Source organism: Sus scrofa, unplaced genomic scaffold (assembly GCF_000003025.6).
Source record: "Sus scrofa isolate TJ Tabasco breed Duroc unplaced genomic scaffold, Sscrofa11.1 Contig709, whole genome shotgun sequence".
NCBI classification, from domain to species: Eukaryota; Metazoa; Chordata; class Mammalia; order Artiodactyla; family Suidae; genus Sus; species Sus scrofa.
The window spans coordinates 20,423-38,662 of record NW_018085295.1 but is presented as its reverse complement, the minus strand read 5'-3'; the positions used below and the strand labels follow the sequence as shown (position 1 = coordinate 38,662).

The window sequence follows — 18,240 nt, the reverse complement described above, 5'->3', positions numbered from 1 at the left end:
GGAGCCCGGTCCGCCCAGGAGCACAGGGTCTTGAGTCAGTCACAAGCCTCCTGACATCACAGGAGCAGTGCCGACATCGCTCAACAGAATACTGTTCACTAGTCACTGACAGGTGAGTCCTGGGAGCCTGGGAGCATGAACTACACTAACCCCACCCCCATGCCATGGGCAGGGTCAGTTAGGGAAGCAGGCGGACTTTCATGAGAGTAGAATGAATGGAGGGGGGGAGGGGTCTCGTGCTATGGTGGGCCTAAAGTCAGTGGTCTGAAACTCTGCACTGCAGACAGTCTCCAGGCAATGCTGGTGCTATAGCGCCTCAGACCACACCTGAGGAACAAGAGGATATGACGAAGGACTCAGACGCAGGCATTACAGAGAGAGGCTCACAGACAGCCTGCATGCTTCCACTTCACCTGGCAAGTGATTTCTCAGGCTCAACTCAAGTGCAAGCTCACTGAAGCTGCCACCACATCCCACAGACAATCTCAGCAAGACGAGGAATGTGTCAGGTTGCTTTTTCAAAAACCAAGCAAGAACCTAGCTTCACAGAGGAAAATGCCAATCTCTCCTCCAGTGCTCCCCTAGGCTCTTTGGGGTCACAGTTTGATGACCACGAGGCCCCCAAGGTGGACGACTTGTCCTGAGAAACCATCGCAAATATGAACCTGGCTAAACCAGGGGACTTTGAAGCCATGGGGCCAAGCTGGGAGTGTTGGATGCAGAATGGTCACTAGGTTGTAGTGGCTCCAGGTGTGTATGAGCAGGAGGTGGGGAGAGATGCCTGGCAAGGTTGTGGCCATCATGAATGTGAGTGTCTGTGCAGAGGATGGGGCTATGGGTACAGCGGTGGGGGCTACAGGTACAAGGGTGGGAGCCAAAGTGCACAGGATGGGGATATGGGTAAGGCCTCCTCCATCTCCATCCTTAGCACCACCAACAACCCTGAATTCCAAGAAACTCTCCCTGGGCACCGGAGGTGAAGGTGTCTCCTTCTGCTCTCCTGTGAGTTGGAATCAAGTCTGCCAGGAGAGGAAATCTGGACAACCCACACCTTCTCAGACTTGCTCTTTGGTTGGAAGGTTGGAACTGTCCACAGACCACCTTCTAAGGGAACTTCAAGCTGAGAGGGAATGGCGGGCCACCACTGCCCCACAGACAACACTGACCCAACAGTCTCTGCCTGCACACCCCCACTCCTGGTCCACCCACTCCCTCAAAGACAACCAGCTCCCTGATGCTACAGAACTGACCTCCAGAAAATGTGGAATCTCAAATTCCACTGCCCGGGAGGCACACTGGCTCAGTATCCAGCTTCCTTCCCCACTCCTCCCTCTTTAGGCTGGGTCTCCTATGCCCATTCCTCAGATCAGCACACAGCTGGTCACATGTCCCCTGTGAGTGTGTGGTCAGACATGTAGCAGACAAGTAAGCCTGGGCTGGGATAGGGACAGGTGCCGGCACCCAACAGGAAGACTGAGCCACTGAAATCGATGGGACAGTGTGTGTGGCTCCCTTTTCTGGAAGCCATCAACCCCACAGGTGTTCTGAGGAGCCAGGGACATAGAAGCAAGAACAGGGCAGGACAGCTCACATTCGGAATGTGTCTCAGAAACTGTCCTGCTACTTCTCAGACCATGGAGATGGACTTTCCACTCTCTATGAATTGTCCAATATCTGGACATTGTCAAAAAGAGCCCTGAGGTTCTCAAGGATGAAGAGAGCTCTGCTGATGGTTGCCACCACGGCCCCAATACTAGAGACAACCAAGCAGAGGTAGGTCTTACAGTCTTCAGGAGGGACAGAGAGAGCATCCACCTTAGCCTGCCAGGGGCTGGTGCCTGATCTGCACCTAGGCTTGAAGATCCTACAAACACTGGGTTAAGTCGTGATGACATGAGGTGCTTCACGATTTCTATACTTGAAGAACAGGTAAAAATCATACCTGCAAAATGCAAGATTAAGTACTGTAGCAAGGTGCAGAAATGCACAGCCCAGAAATATCTCACAGGGAGGGAAAGCATTGTCCTTCGTGGATGATGAGATGTAAGATAACCTTACACTGCAGGCTCTCAGCTCTGCAGAACCTGGAACCAGGCCATAGCAGGAGCTCAGAGTCTCGCACAGAGGGAGTGCTCCAAGCATACCTAGGAATTCCTGAATCAGAGGAAATGTATACCATTTGAGGAGTGTCTGAGCTCGTTTGGAATAAGACTGCACGGCCGATGGTCACTTGATCAGTGTGCAATGAGGACCTGACACTTATCGTGCTGCAGGGAAAGATGACCTTGTGACCTTGACTTGCTCTCTCTTCCTGTCTCCCACCTGTTCTTAGCCCTGTCGTCCAAATCAGGCCATGTCACCCCATGGAAGTGGAAACCTCTCAGGGATGCCTCTAGAGGAGTTTGTGCTGGAGGGGATTTCAGGGGGGTCTGCAGACCCAGGCCCTGCTCTTTGCCCTCTTCCTGGCCCTGTACTTGGCGGCCGTCCTGGGGAACCTCACCATGATCGTGGTCATCACCCTGGACGCCCGTCTGCACTCCCCGATGTACTTCTTCCTCAAGAACCTCTCCTTCCTGGACCTGTGCTACTCATCTGTCATCTACCCCAAGGCCCTGGCCAACGTCCTCTCCTCAGCCAAGGTCATCTCCTTTGGGGGCTGTGCCTCCCAGTTCTTCTTCTTCTCCATGATGGGCACGACTGAGGCTTCTCTTGGCCGTGATGGCCTATGACCGCTTCCTGGCCATCTGCAGCCCCCTGCACTATCCCATCACCATGCAGCCCTCAGTCTGTGCCTGCCTGGTGCTGGGCTCCTACTGTGGAGGATGCCTCAATGCCATCCTGCAGACCAGCTTCACATTCAGCCTCCCCTTCTGCAGCTCCAAACACATCGACCACTTCTTCTGTGATGTGGTCCCCCTGCTCAAGCTCACTTGTGCCAGTACGGCCATCAGTGAGCTGGTCCTGTTTGGCATCTGCGGGCTCATCATCGTGGGCACCACCTCGGGGTCCTCATCTCCTATGCCTACATCACCGTGACCATCCTGAGGATGCGCTCAGGAGCAGGCAGACACAAGCTCTTCTCCACCTGTGGCTCCCACATGACGGTCGTGTCCCTCTTTTATGGGACCGTCTTTGTCATGTATGCCCAGCCGGGAGCGGTGGAGTCCTTGCAGCAGGGCAAGGTGGTCTCTGTCTTCTACACCCTGGTCATCCCCGTGCTCAACCCCCTCATCTACAGTCTGCGGAACAAGGAGGTGAAGGAGGCCCTGTGGAGACCGGGGCACAAGCACACTGCACCCTGAGGGAGGGTGACCTGGGAGACAGTGTCCTGAGTGCAGAACAACAGGACTCAGGGGGAGGCAATGGCTTTGGCTTGAGGAATTTGTTCCTTTTTTATCCAGCATTTCATTCAACCATTCCAAGAAGCACATCATGGACCATGTACACAAGTGTGAGTCACTAAAAAAGACACTTGGATTGCCATGAAAAATAATGTCCCATGAAGGGAAAAGACCCTAAACTTGACGCCAGAGCAACCCAGCCAGCAGAGCCATGAGCAAGGGTTGAACCAGCATATATGTCCCATGTTTAACATCTACCCATGAAGGTATGTGGACTAGACAACCTCTCTGGCCCCTTCCTTCCTCCCTGAATCTAAGGTAAATGTTTGCTCAATAATAACCCCTGAACCACCCAGCCGGGGCCCTTATGATGCTCTGGATTGCCCCTTCCTTGATGATACCCTGGGTTCAGCATAGCCTATCAGGGGAGGTGTTAGGACCGGGCTTCCCCTCAATTTTGCAGCATGAAGGTTCCCCCCTTCCCCTTTCTCTTCACTGTGGCTACCACCTTCAACAAGCCAGCAGAGTGAAGCCGTGCTCCTGATTAGGATGTCCGTGCTCAACCTGTCCCAGGTTCTCCCCCTAGACAGCAGCTGGGAGCCCCAGGGAGTCAACAGAAGTGCCTGATATCCAAGGGTCCCCTGGTCCTGACCACCCAGCCTGGCAGGTGACATCATCCTGACTACTTGCCACCCTAACACGTGGTGCTCTGTCAGCATAGATATCTCTCAGTAAGGATGAAGTCCCTGGTGGATGAAGAAGACAGCAGGGTTGAAGGGAAGGGGCACTTTCTTGGCACAGAGCCCAGCTCCCCAGCCTCTGTCCCACACTCCCAGGAGCCTGGACCCTCAGTCCTGACCTTCCCACTCGGGGCCCCATCCACTAGTGGTCACAACACACACAGTCCGTTGGCCCCATTACCTTGTCTCCCTTTAGTAGAGACATACACACCCATGGTCACCAGCAGGAGGTTGTGCTCCGGACACGGGGGTGAACTGTTCCCTGAAGGGCAACGTAGGGACCTGCCCCTCCTCTCTGATCACAGCTCTCAATGTCCCTCTTTCCCTGATCAAGAGACTGTGGGGAGGGGCTAACAGCTAAATCATCAGCCTGCTGCTCACAATCCCTCAATTAGCACATACACCAATATCTCTGCTGGATTCTCCAGGCCACCTGTCTCAGCTTTGGGCCCTCTGATGTATGTTACTGTATTCATCTCATATAATGCGTTTTTCTCTTTCAGCAGTTCCCCACTCCTCCGCTCCACAAGTGGCATGCTTTGTTACTTCTCAAGCTATTATATTGTTCTCTCTCTTCCTCTCTCCCCACTCCTTGGAAAGTTGGTAAATTAGCTGTGCCAATTTACATTCCCATTCACAGGGCAACAATCTTTCAAATTCTCCCCATCCTAGTCCACTCACATTATTTCCTGTCGTATTTAGAGCAGCAATCCTAATAGTGATGAAGCACTATCTCATTGATGGTTTTGATGTTCATTTCTCTAATGATTAGCTCTGCTCAGCATCTTTTCATATGTTGTCGACAACACGTAGATCAGCTTTCGAGAAATATCCAAGGACTTGGCAAGATTTTCATTGGGTTACTAGGTTCTTTATTGTAGAAGATCTTTACATGGTCTGGATATTACCCTCTTCTCAGATAGAAGATTTGCAAACATTTTCTCCCTCCTCATACGTTGCTTTTGCACTTGGGTTTTTAACTTCTTTGGGCGCCAATTCTTAATTTTGACGTAGTCTCTTTTGTCCTTTTTTACTTTGGTTTTCTGGGCCATTGCTGTCGTAGTCACAGTACCCAACCCACATAAGATAGCAATCATAAATATAGAAGCACCCGACACAGGAGCACCTAAAACAAAGCAAACGGTAACAAAGGCAAAGGGAGACATGAACAGTAATACAATAATCAGAGGGAATTTTGCACCCCACTTCCACCAATGGACAGATCACGCAGACAGAAAATCTATAAGGAAACACTGCCCTTAAAGGAAACATTAGCCCAGATGGAGATAACTGATATATGTATAGGATATTTTATCCCACATTCTTTAACATGCACAGGGAACATTCTCCATGTCAGATCACATGCTAGGCCACTAAGTAAGTCTCAGTAACTTTATGACGATTGAAAACATAACAAGCCTTATTTTCTTACCACAGTGATGTGAAAGGAGAAAACAAACTCAAGAAAAACCTGCAAAAAAACACAAACACATAGCTTTAAACAACATGCTCCACAATAACCAAGGGGTCACTGAATACGTCAAAGAAGAAATCAAAAAATGCCTGCAGTCAAATGAAAAGGAAAACACGGCAATCCAAAGTCTGAGATTTAGATAAACAATTTAAGAGGGAAGTTTATAGTGACACAAGCCTACTTCAGAAAATAAGAAAAATAACACATAAACAATCTCACTTTACACCTAAAGAATGAGGGAAAGAAGACAAGGTTGAAGTTTACTGGAAGGAATGAAATACCAAAGTTCTGGACAGAAATAAGTAAAAGGGACTTTTAAAACAATAGAAAATATCAATCAAACGAAGCTCTGGTTCTCCCAAAAGATAAAAAAAAGAATTGCTAAACTTCTGGCCAGGCTCACAAAGTAAAAAGAAAGAGGGCCCAAATAAATAAAAGCAGACAGGGAAGAGGAGAAGTCACCATCAGCACCAGAGAAATACGAAAAATTGTAAGAGATTATTAGCAATGTTATAAGCCAATAAATCAGACACACTACAAGAAATGGACAAACACCTAAAAATGTACAACTTCCCAAGAATGCATTGGGGAAAAAGAGAAAATCTGAACAGTCCAACATTGACCCATAAGACTGAATCTGTGATGAAACACATCTCTCAAAAAAAGCCCTGGACCAGGTGGTTTTGCAGTCAACTCAGGCTCTGGGCATGCTTGGCCTTGCTTCGCCTGTTTTTGCATCACTCCAGCCTCTGCCCAGTCTTGAATGTCCTCTTCCTTGGTTCCCCCATCCTGTCCTCTCCTTGAAAGAGAACACCTGTCACTGGGTTTAAGGCGCCCTAATCCATAATGACTTCATCCTAATGATATCATTTGCAAAGACCCTACTCCCAAATATGATCACATTCTAAGTGTCCGTGTAGATGTATTCGGGGGGGGGGTGGTAACATTCACCTGACTACAGCGATGATCCTTGTGCTTCATTATATTTGCCGTTGCAGAGGGTCGTGTTCGATCTACGTCAAGGAGGTACCCCTGATTGATGTTCTGAATCACGGGGAACCGATACCTACTAAATGTGTGCACTTGTTTTGTCAGTTACTGAGAAGGGTGCTGTAAACCAGCATCTACAGATTGGATGTATCCACTTTATAATCCTGTCATACATTCTTTAATTATTGAAAATCTCTGCTGTATGCAAGTGGAAATTTTTCACATCATTCCGTTGCATTACACGTTTTCCTTATGAAATGTCCCCTTATAAATATTTTCTTCTAATATCTGCTTGATTTACTACTTATTGAGCCACATCTGCTTTCTTTTTCGTAGAGAGCTCACATGTAACTTCCTTAGGTTTCGTACCGTCCTATCTATACTTTTAGAGTAAATGTGCATCTCTTTCTTACTTTGGCGTTTATATCCAAGTACCGTATTTTATTTTAATAGATGCAGTTACGCTATTGCATTAAGTTTAGCGTCAAATGGCATAACCCAAAGAGGGGAAAAAGGACAAACGAGCTGTGTAAGCATCAAAACCATAATAAATTGTAACACACAAAAATTTTAATATGAATTTATACTACTGCAAAAGTACACCCACAAGGAGAAGGCTCCGTGTTTTGAAATGAGGTCCAAAGAGAAGTCAAGCACCTATCTGCCCGTCCAATGCGAACTGTACCACTGGGTAACCGGGTGCCCGTGGTAAATCAGTTAAGCCTTCCTTCTCCACTAAAGCCTGGTAGAACTGCAAAAGCTTTCTCCAGAGGAGAGTGACATCCACAGAGAAAACGTTCTCTCACAGAAGCACCACGGCCGAGAAGGAATGATGGCCTCGGAGCACCACCAGGTTGCAAACCCCAATGCATTAAAGAACACAGGCAGCCTCGTCACTTCCACCATCACAGACGGGGAGAGTCAGGCACCCTGTGCCCCTGAGGAAAGAGCCCTGTGCCACCCAAGAATTCCACTGGCCAGTAACAAAGCCATGGCAGCCACCCCCAGCAGCAGCATCCCCATACGTGGATTCTAGACAAGCCTCCAGATCAACCACCATTTCCTGGAAACACACAGGACACACGGATGTGACAAGCGGTATTACCAGGGTGAAGTCAGCCAACATAGCCGGCGGTAACTCTGCAGAACACGAGGCGCAGCTTCTTTATGAAATAAGTAACAACAGCAATGACGACAAGAGAAAATGATGGAAGGGGTACCTATCAGCATAAAGGGGTGTGTAACGCTTGTCAGTGCATCTAGGGAGGGCCTTTGCTGGAGGCTGATTCAAACGCCTGTCGAACAAAATCACATCTGTTAACCTGACGCCTTTATCGGATGCATAACTGCGGAGTTTAGGCATTTACAGTACCGTTGGCGTGATACTGAGGTGCATGTTTTTGAAAACAAAGGCCCTTTTATTTTGGAGGTGCATGCTGAAATATGGGTGGATGAAATTATGTGATATCTAACACTTGCTTTGAAATATTTCAGGGCTGTGGGAGTCTGGTAAGAAACATACAAAAGCGGCCATGCGTCGGTCGGTACTAAAGCTGGGTGACAGGTACTTAGAGGTTCACCAGACTATCACTCTCTGCACTTTTCCGCATATTTAAAAATGGCCACAATTGGAGCTCCCCTCGTGGCGCAGCGGAAACAAATCCGACGAGGAACCACGAGGTGGCGGGTTCCGTCCCTGGCCTCACTCAGTGGGTTAAGGATCTGGCATTGCCAGGAACTGTGGTGTAGGTCACAGATGCGGCTCAGATCTGGCATTGCTGTGGCTCTGGGGTAGGCCCGCAGCTGTAGCTCCAATTAGACCCCTAGCCTGGGAACCAACGTGTGCCACGGGTGCGGCCCTAAAAAGACAGAAGACCAAAAAAAAAGAAAAGAAAATCGTTACAACCACAGTTTAATCATTATGTTTCAAGTGGCCGATTCAAGCCTCATGCCACGCAGGAAGATTATCTCATAGTCTCGTTTCAACAAATACTCTTTTTCGTTGTTGGAGTCTCTGTCACACAGTTAAAAATGAGGGTGCCAGGGTGGCGGGTGGAGAGGAGGTTTAAATCGGGAACAGAGAGGATATGCAGGGCCGTAGGCCTGTTCTGCACGATACCCAGCACAGGCGGGTGCCATACACGTTTGTCAGGACCCCCGAGTGCAAACGACACCAGAGCAAACCCGCACCCAAACTACGGCTGCTAGGTGACGTTAACACTTCAGGGCAGTTGGTCCCTCATAACAGATGTGCCCCTCCGATGCCTCGTGTTGATGGTGGAGAACTCGGGGTGCCGGAGGAGGGGCATGAGAATCTGCATTTTCTGCTCAAGTTTGCTGTGAACCGAAAACATCCCTAAAAATAGTCTATTAACAAATGGTGTGGAAAATAACAAGTGCTGGAGGGGCTGTGGAGAAAAGGGAACCCTCCTGCACTATTGGTGGGAATGTCAACTGGTACAGCCACTATGGAGAACAGTTTGGAGATACCTTAGAAATCTATACATAGAACTTCCATATGACCCCACAATCCCACGCTTGGGCATCTATCCGGACAAAACTCTACTTAAAAGAGACACATGCACCCGCATGTTCATTGCAGCACTATTCACAATAGCCAGGACATGGAAACAACCCAAATGTCATCGACAGATGATTGGATTCGGAAGAAGTGGTATATATACACAATGGAATACTACTCAGCCATCAAAAAGAATGACATAATGCCATTTGCAGCAACATGGATGGAACTGGAGAATCTCATACTGAGTGAAATGAGCCAGAACGGCAAAGACAAATACCATATGATATCACTTATAACTGGAATCTAATATCCAGCACAAATGAACATCTCCTCAGAAAAGAAAATCATGGACTTGGAGAAAAGACTTGTGGCTGCCTGATGGGAGGGGGAGGGAGTGGGAGGGATGGGGAGCTTGGGCTTATCAGACACAACCTAGAATAGATTTACAAGGAGATCCTGCTGAATAGCATTGAGAACTTTGTCTAGATACTCATGTTGCAACAGAAGAAAGGGTGGGGGAAAAAATGTAACTGTAATGTATACATGTAAGGATAACTTGATCCTCTTGCTGTACAGTGGGAAAATAAAAAAAAATTTTTTTTTAAATGGTGTGGAGTTCCTCTTGTGGCTCAGTATTTACGAATCCGACTAGGAACCATGAGGTTGCAGGTTCGATCCCTGGCCTTGCTCAGAGGGTTAAGGATCCGGCGTTGCCATGAACTGTGGTGTAGGTCACAGATGAGGCTCGGATCCCACATCGCTATGGCTCTGGTGCAGGCCGGCAGCTACAGCTCCAATTATACCCCTAGCCTGTGAACCTCCATATGCCACAGGAGCGGCCCTAGAAAAGGCAAAAAGACCAAAAAAAAAAAACAAGAAAAAAGATGGTATGATTTTTCTTAATGTTTAGTAGAATTCCCCAGTGAACCCATCTGTGCCTGAAGCATTCTTTGGGGGCAGCTTTGAAATCACAAATTCAATTTTTCATGCTTATGAACTGTTATGGATGATTCATAGTATTTTATCATGAAGTGTTCATAGTTTGTGGCTGTGTAAAATTCACAGTACATTTTTCCTAAGCTGCTGAAACTGTGAGCGTAAACGTGCATAGTGTTGTTGGAATTCTGTTTTCTTTTTCGTTTAGGCCACACCTGCAACATAGGAACGTTCCCAGGCTAGGGGTCACATTGGAGCTGCAGCTATAAGTTAGCCCATAGCCACAGCAATGCGGGATCCTTGACCTACTGAGCGAGGCTGGGGATGGAACCCGCATCCTCACGGACACTGTGTGGGTTCTTACCCCAGTGAATCACAGCGGGAACCCGTCAGGTTTTGTATTTAAGTCTCTAGTGCTTATTTGGCTCTCAAGTTATCTTTGCTATGCAATCTTCCTTTTCCTTCTATTCTATCAATTCTTGTTTCTTTTTTTTTTTTTTTTTTTGCCTGCACTCATGGTGCATGGGAGTTTCTGGGCCAGGGATCAAACCCGCACCACAGCAGCAACCTCACCTGCGGCAATAACAGGGCCAGATACCTAACCTGCTGTGCCACAAGAGAACTCCCATCCTATTGAGTTTTATGCGGAGTTCCCGTCACATGAAACATTCGTTTTCTAATAATGTTTTTCAGTGTTGCAAAACGTAATTAAGTATCCTGGTTTCTTTAGTTACATGTGTTTTTTTCCGAGAGGACACATCATTTGTGTCTTATATGCTTGTACATTTTTTCTGTGGAGTATTTCCACAAATGACCTCCAAATTGTTTTTAAAACCTGCTATTGCTCACAGATGTTGCAGACAGCCAGTCCAGACCACACGTGCTGAGCCCCAGGACTGGCCGCTGGCCACCTTTACTGTGCTCTGATGGGCTCTTGACGGAAGCTGGAAACCAGGAGTGTGCAGGTGGGTTCTGGCCACAAGTCCGTTTTCTCTCTCTCTTTCTTTATAAAAAATCTACCACCTTAACCATGGTTTGCTTGGTTGTCTGTCTGTCTGCCTGTTTGGCTGCGCCCACAGCATGTGCAACTTCCCGAGCCAGGGACTGAACCTGTGCCTCAGCCCGGACCCGAGCCACTGCAGAGAGAACGCCGGAACTCTAACTTGCTGTGCCCCCAGGCAACTCCCACAGTCCACTTTCTTTGGCTCACACGGGATTGAAACTGATGTTGAATTGGTGGCAACATATCGAACGGCTTGCCAGATTGCATATAAAGTCTGATTCATGAGTGTGCTTAAAGAGTCAGGAACTGCAGCATCACAGCGCCTTCAATACACACAACTCTTACCACGGCCACGAGGGGTGTGAGACATAAGGAGCACGAAAGTCAGGAGGCGAAAGCCAAGACCCCTAAGCAGAACTTAGAAGGAGATGGCCGATAAGAGACGAATAGAGGCGAGGAGACCAAGGGTCAACTGCTGAGGACAAACCACACGCCAGGGCCCAGGGCCACAGCGACAAGCCCTAGGAAGCTCTTCGGCTTTGTCCTTTTACTGCAGTGAAATGGAACAGTCAGTTCTCCGCTGCACTGGCATATTGCCAGAGCTCAGGGGCCATGCAGGGCCCTGGGTCACACCGGGTAGAGCACAGGGCACGTCCACTGCCAGGGGCAGCTCTGCTGGACAGGGGCCCTAGGGATGAGGCCAGAGGGAAGGAACCAAATGTCCTTTAGGAGCAAAACCGTACAACTAGTTCCTGGCCTGACCAGAAGAGCCAGCGTCTGAGGGGGCGGGCAGCTCGGAGTCCTGGCTTGACCGTAAGTGAAACAGGCCCCCAGTCTAGGCTTTCACAGGGTTCATAGGATAGCGTGCCCGTTCTCCACGGCAACGCCCCCAGCGGGTGGGCAGCAAGGACCCAGGGTGTCATTTCAGGGAAACAAGTCCCTCAGGTAGAGATGCCAAAGGTCAACAAACGTGTGAAACGATGCTCAGCCTCCCTGGAATCAGAGGTCTGTTCGGTGCCGTTAGCAGCACCTGCCTGTTAGGGGTCAGGGTGGACAGCAAGCCTCGAGCCTAGCGGAGGGGAGGGAGGCAAATCTCCATGGGCCACGGGGAGAAAATACATTGGACGTTTCTGGAGAAAAATGGGCAGTGCTTTTCAGGACGAAGCAAGGTGTCCACGTGCTAACGCATGATTGGACTGTAGGATCCTAACCCACCAGGAATGACAGGAGGAGCCCAGAAGACACGTAGACGGCGTCAGGCTTCATGACAGGAAAGCCTGTAGGGGGTGGCTGTCAGGTCAGGAGGGATCGGGGATGGCCACTGTGCCCACACAGAACCCCGGGGGACGTTCAGAAGGAATTTACGGACCGAGAAAGATGCTCGTGACATGTGGTGGGGTGAACCCCCAACAGCAGAACCAGTGACAGAGGTGACCTGACTCGCACAAAGACACACAGAGGAGAGCCCCCATGATGCAGACACACCTGGGGCACACACATCTCCTGCTAAGGGAGGGAAGGGTTATGGGGGTCACAGAGACAGCCCTTCCGTTTGGCTGTATCACAGCCTCTGTCTTGAATTCCACCAAGCATGTGTTTACCCCAAATTTTCGCACACACAGGAAGGAGGATTTTCGACGTGCCAGCAACGCAGCCAAAACGGAGAGGAGCGTGCAGAGGGAGGCCATCTACCTTCTCCCGTGTTCCGATTATACCAAGGGATGACGATTGGCCTGCATCTCAGGACTGTGAGGCAGACGCACTGTGTCTGGAATGGCAAGGGCGAGGCCACTGGCCCGGGCACAGAACTCGGAGCCAGCCTTCCTCCTTATGCCATCCTGTGAGCGTGGGGAGGAGCAGTCAGAGCTGTGGACCAGGAGGTCACACCTGCTGCCTGGGGAGACCTTTCCAGGAAGAGGCTCTGGGTCCCTCTGCACTGTCTGTGTTTCTCTCCTGTAGGTTCCCCCGGGCTCCCTGATGGGCTTCAGGCTTCTGGGCTCCCCTGTCTGGGGCTGGGGGCTGGTCAGGGAGGACTGAACACTGGACGTCAGATTCCTGGGGCCCAGGGGGTGGGGAGTCCCAAGGCACTTGGAAGCCCGGGTCTCCCCTAATTGGCCCTTTGAGGGCTCGGGCCCCAGGCCTGCCAAAGAGAACACCTGCCCCAACAGCGTGACCCAGAGGTACAGGCACCTGACCCACTGCTCAGCTGAGGAGGTAAGACTTAGGGGAACAGGTGAGCTGAGTCCCTTCCAGGCCCTGCTTCCTCCAAGACCCAAGAGCTTCCTGCTCCTCAACCTGGAGCACCAGCCTGAGGCTCACTGAGACCCCAGGTGCCCTCCGCTGCCCCCTCTCCACCCTCCTTCGCTGCACAAGAAGCCAGAACCGAACGGGGAACAGGCAGGGGCCCCCGGTCCCCACTGAGGATCACCAGCACAGACGTGGTCAGAGGCTCAGGAGACCCTGGGAGAGTAGGTCCTGGCTGTGCGGGCTCAGGTGAGTCATGACCTTCACCGTGAAAAGGTCAGCTACGAGGCAGGGAGGCTTGGAGTGGAAGCAGACTGTGAAGAACAGGGTGGCAGTCGTGCCAAGTATACAGTGAGCCCTCATGGCTTGCTCTCAGCAGAGGCGGGGAAACACTCCTGCCTGGCCAGTCCTCGACTCACCTGATGGATAGCACGGTGCTCCAGGCTGTAGGCAGTGAGCTGAGACAGGGATCGAGGCCCACAGGAGAGACAGACAGAAAAGCCCCCACCCAGGCCTGGTGAGGGCTCTGCCCCGCTCTGCTCCCAGCCTGGCCTAGAGATGGAACATCACCCAGCCACGACCTGGTGGGCAGAAGGGGATGAGTAAATACTTCTGAAGTAAATAAAGAGTCAAATACGGGGCAGAAGGTGGAGGATTCGACCCCGGGGCAAAGAGGGGAACCTCGGCAGCATTCCCGCAGGAGGACACAGGAGGCTGCAATGCAACGGCCACGCTTCAGACCCCCAGGCCTGCAAAGCCCCTGGTACCACACCCCAGCCCCCAGCGGGACTGTGCACAGCCGCCCACAGAGGAAGTGCTCCCAGCACACGAGTGAAGGAGTGAACCCAGGCACTGCGTTCATTGCAGGGCAGTAGGGCCACCTGGAGGGAAGACGTGGCAGCTGGTGGCCTCCTGCTAAGTGGACAGAGATGCCCTGAGTGTCCCTGTGCTCCAAGGACATGACCTCCTGACCTTGACCTGCTCCCTCTCACTGCCTCCCTCCTGCTCTCTGCACCTGTCCCCAGCTCGGGGCCATGACACCCCGTGCAAATGGAACCCTCTCGGGGAAGTCTCTGCAGGAGTTTGTGCTGGAGGGGTTTCAGGGTGGGCTGCAGACCCCGGCCCTGCTCTTTGCCCTCTTCCTGGCCCTGTACTTGGCGGCCGTCCTGGGGAACCTCACCATGATCGTGGTCATCACCCTGGACGCCCGTCTGCACTCCCCGATGTACTTCTTCCTCAAGAACCTCTCCTTCCTGGACCTGTGCTACTCATCTGTCATCTACCCCAAGGCCCTGGCCAACGTCCTGTCCTCAGCCAAGGTCATCTCCTTCGGGGGCTGTGCCTCCCAGTTCTTCCTCATCTCTCTGATGATCACCACTGAGGGATTCCTCCTGGCCGTGATGGCCTATGACCGCTTCCTGGCCATCTGCAGCCCCCTTCACTATCCCATCACCATGTGCCCATCAGCCTGTGCCCGCCTGGTGCTGGGCTGCTACGGTGGAGGCTGCCTCAACGCCATCCTGCAGACCAGCTTCACATTCAGCCTCCCCTTCTGCAGCTCCAACCACATCGACCACTTCTTCTGCGATGTGCCCGCTGCTCCTGCTCGCCTGTGCTGACACAGCCATCAGTGAGCTGGTCCTGTTTGGCATCTGCGGGCTCATCATCGTGGGCACCACCCTCGGGGTCCTCATCTCCTATGCCTACATCACCGTGACCATCCTGAGGATGCGCTCGGGAGCAGGCAGACACAAGCTCTTCTCCACCTGTGGCTCCCACATGACGGCCGTGTCCCTCTTTTATGGGACCGTCTTTGTCATGTATGCCCAGCCGGGAGCGGTGGAGTCCTTGCAGCAGGGCAAGGTGGTCTCTGTCTTCTACACCCTGGTCATCCCCGTGCTCAACCCCCTCATCTACAGTCTGCGGAACAAGGAGGTGAAGGAGGCCCTGTGGAGACCGGGGCACAAGCACACTGCACCCTGAGGGAGGGTGACCTGGGAGACAGTGTCCTGAGTGCAGAACAACAGGACTCAGGGGGAGGCAATGGCTTTGGCTTGAGGAATTTGTTCCTTTTTTATCCAGCATTTCATTCAACCATTCCAAGAAGCACATCATGGACCATGTACACAAGTGTGAGACACTAAAAAAGACACTTGGATTGCCATGAAAAATAATGTCCCATGAAGGGAAAAGACCCTAAACTTGACGCCAGAGCAACCCAGCCAGCAGAGCCATGAGCAAGGGTTGAAACAGCATATATGTCCCATGTTTAACATCTACGCCTGAAGGTATGTGGACTAGACAACCTCTCTGGCCCCTTCCTTCTTCCCTGAATCTAAGGTAAATGTTTGCTCAATAATAACCCCTGAACCACCCAGCCGGGGCCCTTATGATGCTCTGGATTGCCCCTTCCTTGATGATACCCTGGGTTCAGCATAGCCTATCAGGGGAGGTGTTAGGACCGGGCTTCCCCTCAATTTTGCAGCATGAAGGTTCCCCCCTTCCCCTTTCTCTTCACTGTGGCTACCACCTTCAACAAGCCAGCAGAGTGAAGCCGTGCTCCTGATTAGGATGTCCGTGCTCAACCTGTCCCAGGTTCTTCCCCTAGACAGCAGCTGGGAGCCCCAGGGAGTCAACAGAAGTGCCTGATATCCAAGGGTCCCCTGGTCCTGACCACCCAGCCTGGCAGGTGACATCATCCTGACTACTTGCCACCCTAACACGTGGTGCTCTGTCAGCATAGATATCTCTCAGTAAGGATGAAGCCCCTGGTGGATGAAGAAACAGCAGGGTTGAAGGGAAGGGGCACTTTCTTGGCACAGAGCCCAGCTCCCCAGCCTCTGTCCCACACTCCCAGGAGCCTGGACCCTCAGTCCTGACCTTCCCACTCGGGGCCCCATCCACTAGTGGTCACAACACACACAGTCCGTTGGCCCCATTACCTTGTCTCCCTTTAGTAGAGACATACACACCCATGGTCACCAGCAGGAGGTTGTGCTCCGGACACGGGGTGAACTGTTCCCTGAAGGGCAACATAGGGACCTGCCCCTCCTCTCTGATCACAGCTCTCAATGTCCCTCTTTCCCTGATCAAGAGACTGTGGGGAGGGGCTAACAGCTAAATCGTCAGCCTGCTGCTCACAATTCCTCAATTAGCGCATACACCAATATCTCTGCTGGATTCTCCAGGCCACCTGTCTCAGCTTTGGGCCCTCTGATGTATGTTACTGTATTCATCTCATATAATGCGTTTTTCTCTTTCAGCAGTTCCCCACTCCTCCGCTCCACAAGTGGCATGCTTTGTTACTTCTCAAGCTATTATATTGTTCTCTCTCTTCCTCTCTCCCCACTCCTTGGAAAGTTGGTAAATTAGCTGTGCCAATTTACATTCCCATTCACAGGGCAACAATCTTTCAAATTCTCCCCATCCTAGTCCACTCACATTATTTCCTGTCGTATTTAGAGCAGCAATCCTAATAGTGATGAAGCACTATCTCATTGATGGTTTTGATGTTCATTTCTCTAATGATTAGCTCTGCTCAGCATCTTTTCATATGTTGTCGACAACACGTAGATCAGCTTTCGAGAAATATCCAAGGACTTGGCAAGATTTTCATTGGGTTACTAGGTTCTTTATTGTAGAAGATCTTTACACGGTCTGGATATTACCCTCTTCTCAGATAGAAGATTTGCAAACATTTTCTCCCTCCTCATAGGTTGCTTTTGCACTTGGGTTTTTAACTTCTTTGGGCGCCAATTCTTAATTTTGACGTAGTCTCTTTTGTCCTTTTTTACTTTGGTTTTCTGGGCCATTGCTGTCGTAGTCACAGTACCCAACCCACATAAGATAGCAATCATAAATACAGAAGCACCCGACACAGGAGCACCTAGAACAAAGCAAACGGTAACAAAGGCAAAGGGAGACATGAACAGTAATACAATAATCAGAGGGAATTTTGCACCCCACTTCCACCAATGGACAGATCACACAGACAGAAAATCTATAAGGAAACACTGCCCTTAAAGGAAACATTAGCCCAGATGGAGATAACTGATATATGTATAGGATATTTTATCCCACATTCTTTAACATGCACAGGGAACATTCTCCATGACAGATCACATGCTAGGCCACTAAGTAAGTCTCAATAACTTTATGACGATTGAAATCATAACAAGCCTTATTTTCTTACCACAATAATGTGAAAGTAGAAAACAAACTCAAGCACAAACACATAGCTTTAAACAACATGCTCCACAATAACCAAGGGGTCACTGAATACGTCAAAGAAGAAATCAAAAAATGCCTGCAGTCAAATGAAAAGGAAAACACGGCAATCCAAAGTCTGAGATTTAGATAAACAATTTAAGAGGGAAGTTTATAGTGACACAAGCCTACTTCAGATAATAAGAAAAATAACACATAAACAATCTCACTTTACACCTAAAGAATGAGGGAAAGAAGACAAGGTTGAAGTTTACTGGAAGGAATGAAATACCAAAGTTCTGGACAGAAATAAGTAAAAGGGACTTTTAAAACAATAGAAAATATCAATCAAACGAAGCTCTGGTTCTCCCAAAAGATAAAAAAAAGAATTGCTAAACTTCTGGCCAGGCTCACAAAGTAAAAAGAAAGAGGGCCCAAATAAATAAAATCAGACAGGGAAGAGGAGAAGTTACCATCAGCACCACAGAAATACGAAAAATTGTAAGAGATTATTAGCAATGTTATAAGCCAATAAATCAGACACACTACAAGAAATGGACAAACACCTAAAAATGTACAACTTCCCAAGAATGCATTGGGGAAAAAGAGAAAATCTGAACAGTCCAATATTGACCCATAAGACTGAATCTGTGATGAAACACATCTCTCAAAAAAAGCCCTGGACCAGGTGGTTTTGCAGTCAACTCAGGCTCTGGGCATCCTTGGCCTTGCTTCGCCTGTTTTTGCATCACTCCAGCCTCTGCCCAGTCTTGAATGTCCTC

At 50.0% G+C, this 18,240-nt stretch overlaps 2 pseudogenes; both read left to right on the top strand.

The window, feature by feature from the left end:
- The first annotated feature begins 2,353 nt into the window (after positions 1–2,353).
- LOC100738468 lies at positions 2,354–7,350 on the top strand (annotated as a pseudogene).
- Positions 7,351–12,490: 5,140 nt separating this feature from the next.
- On the top strand, positions 12,491–16,249 carry LOC110259062 (annotated as a pseudogene).
- The last annotated feature ends 1,991 nt before the right edge of the window (positions 16,250–18,240 follow it).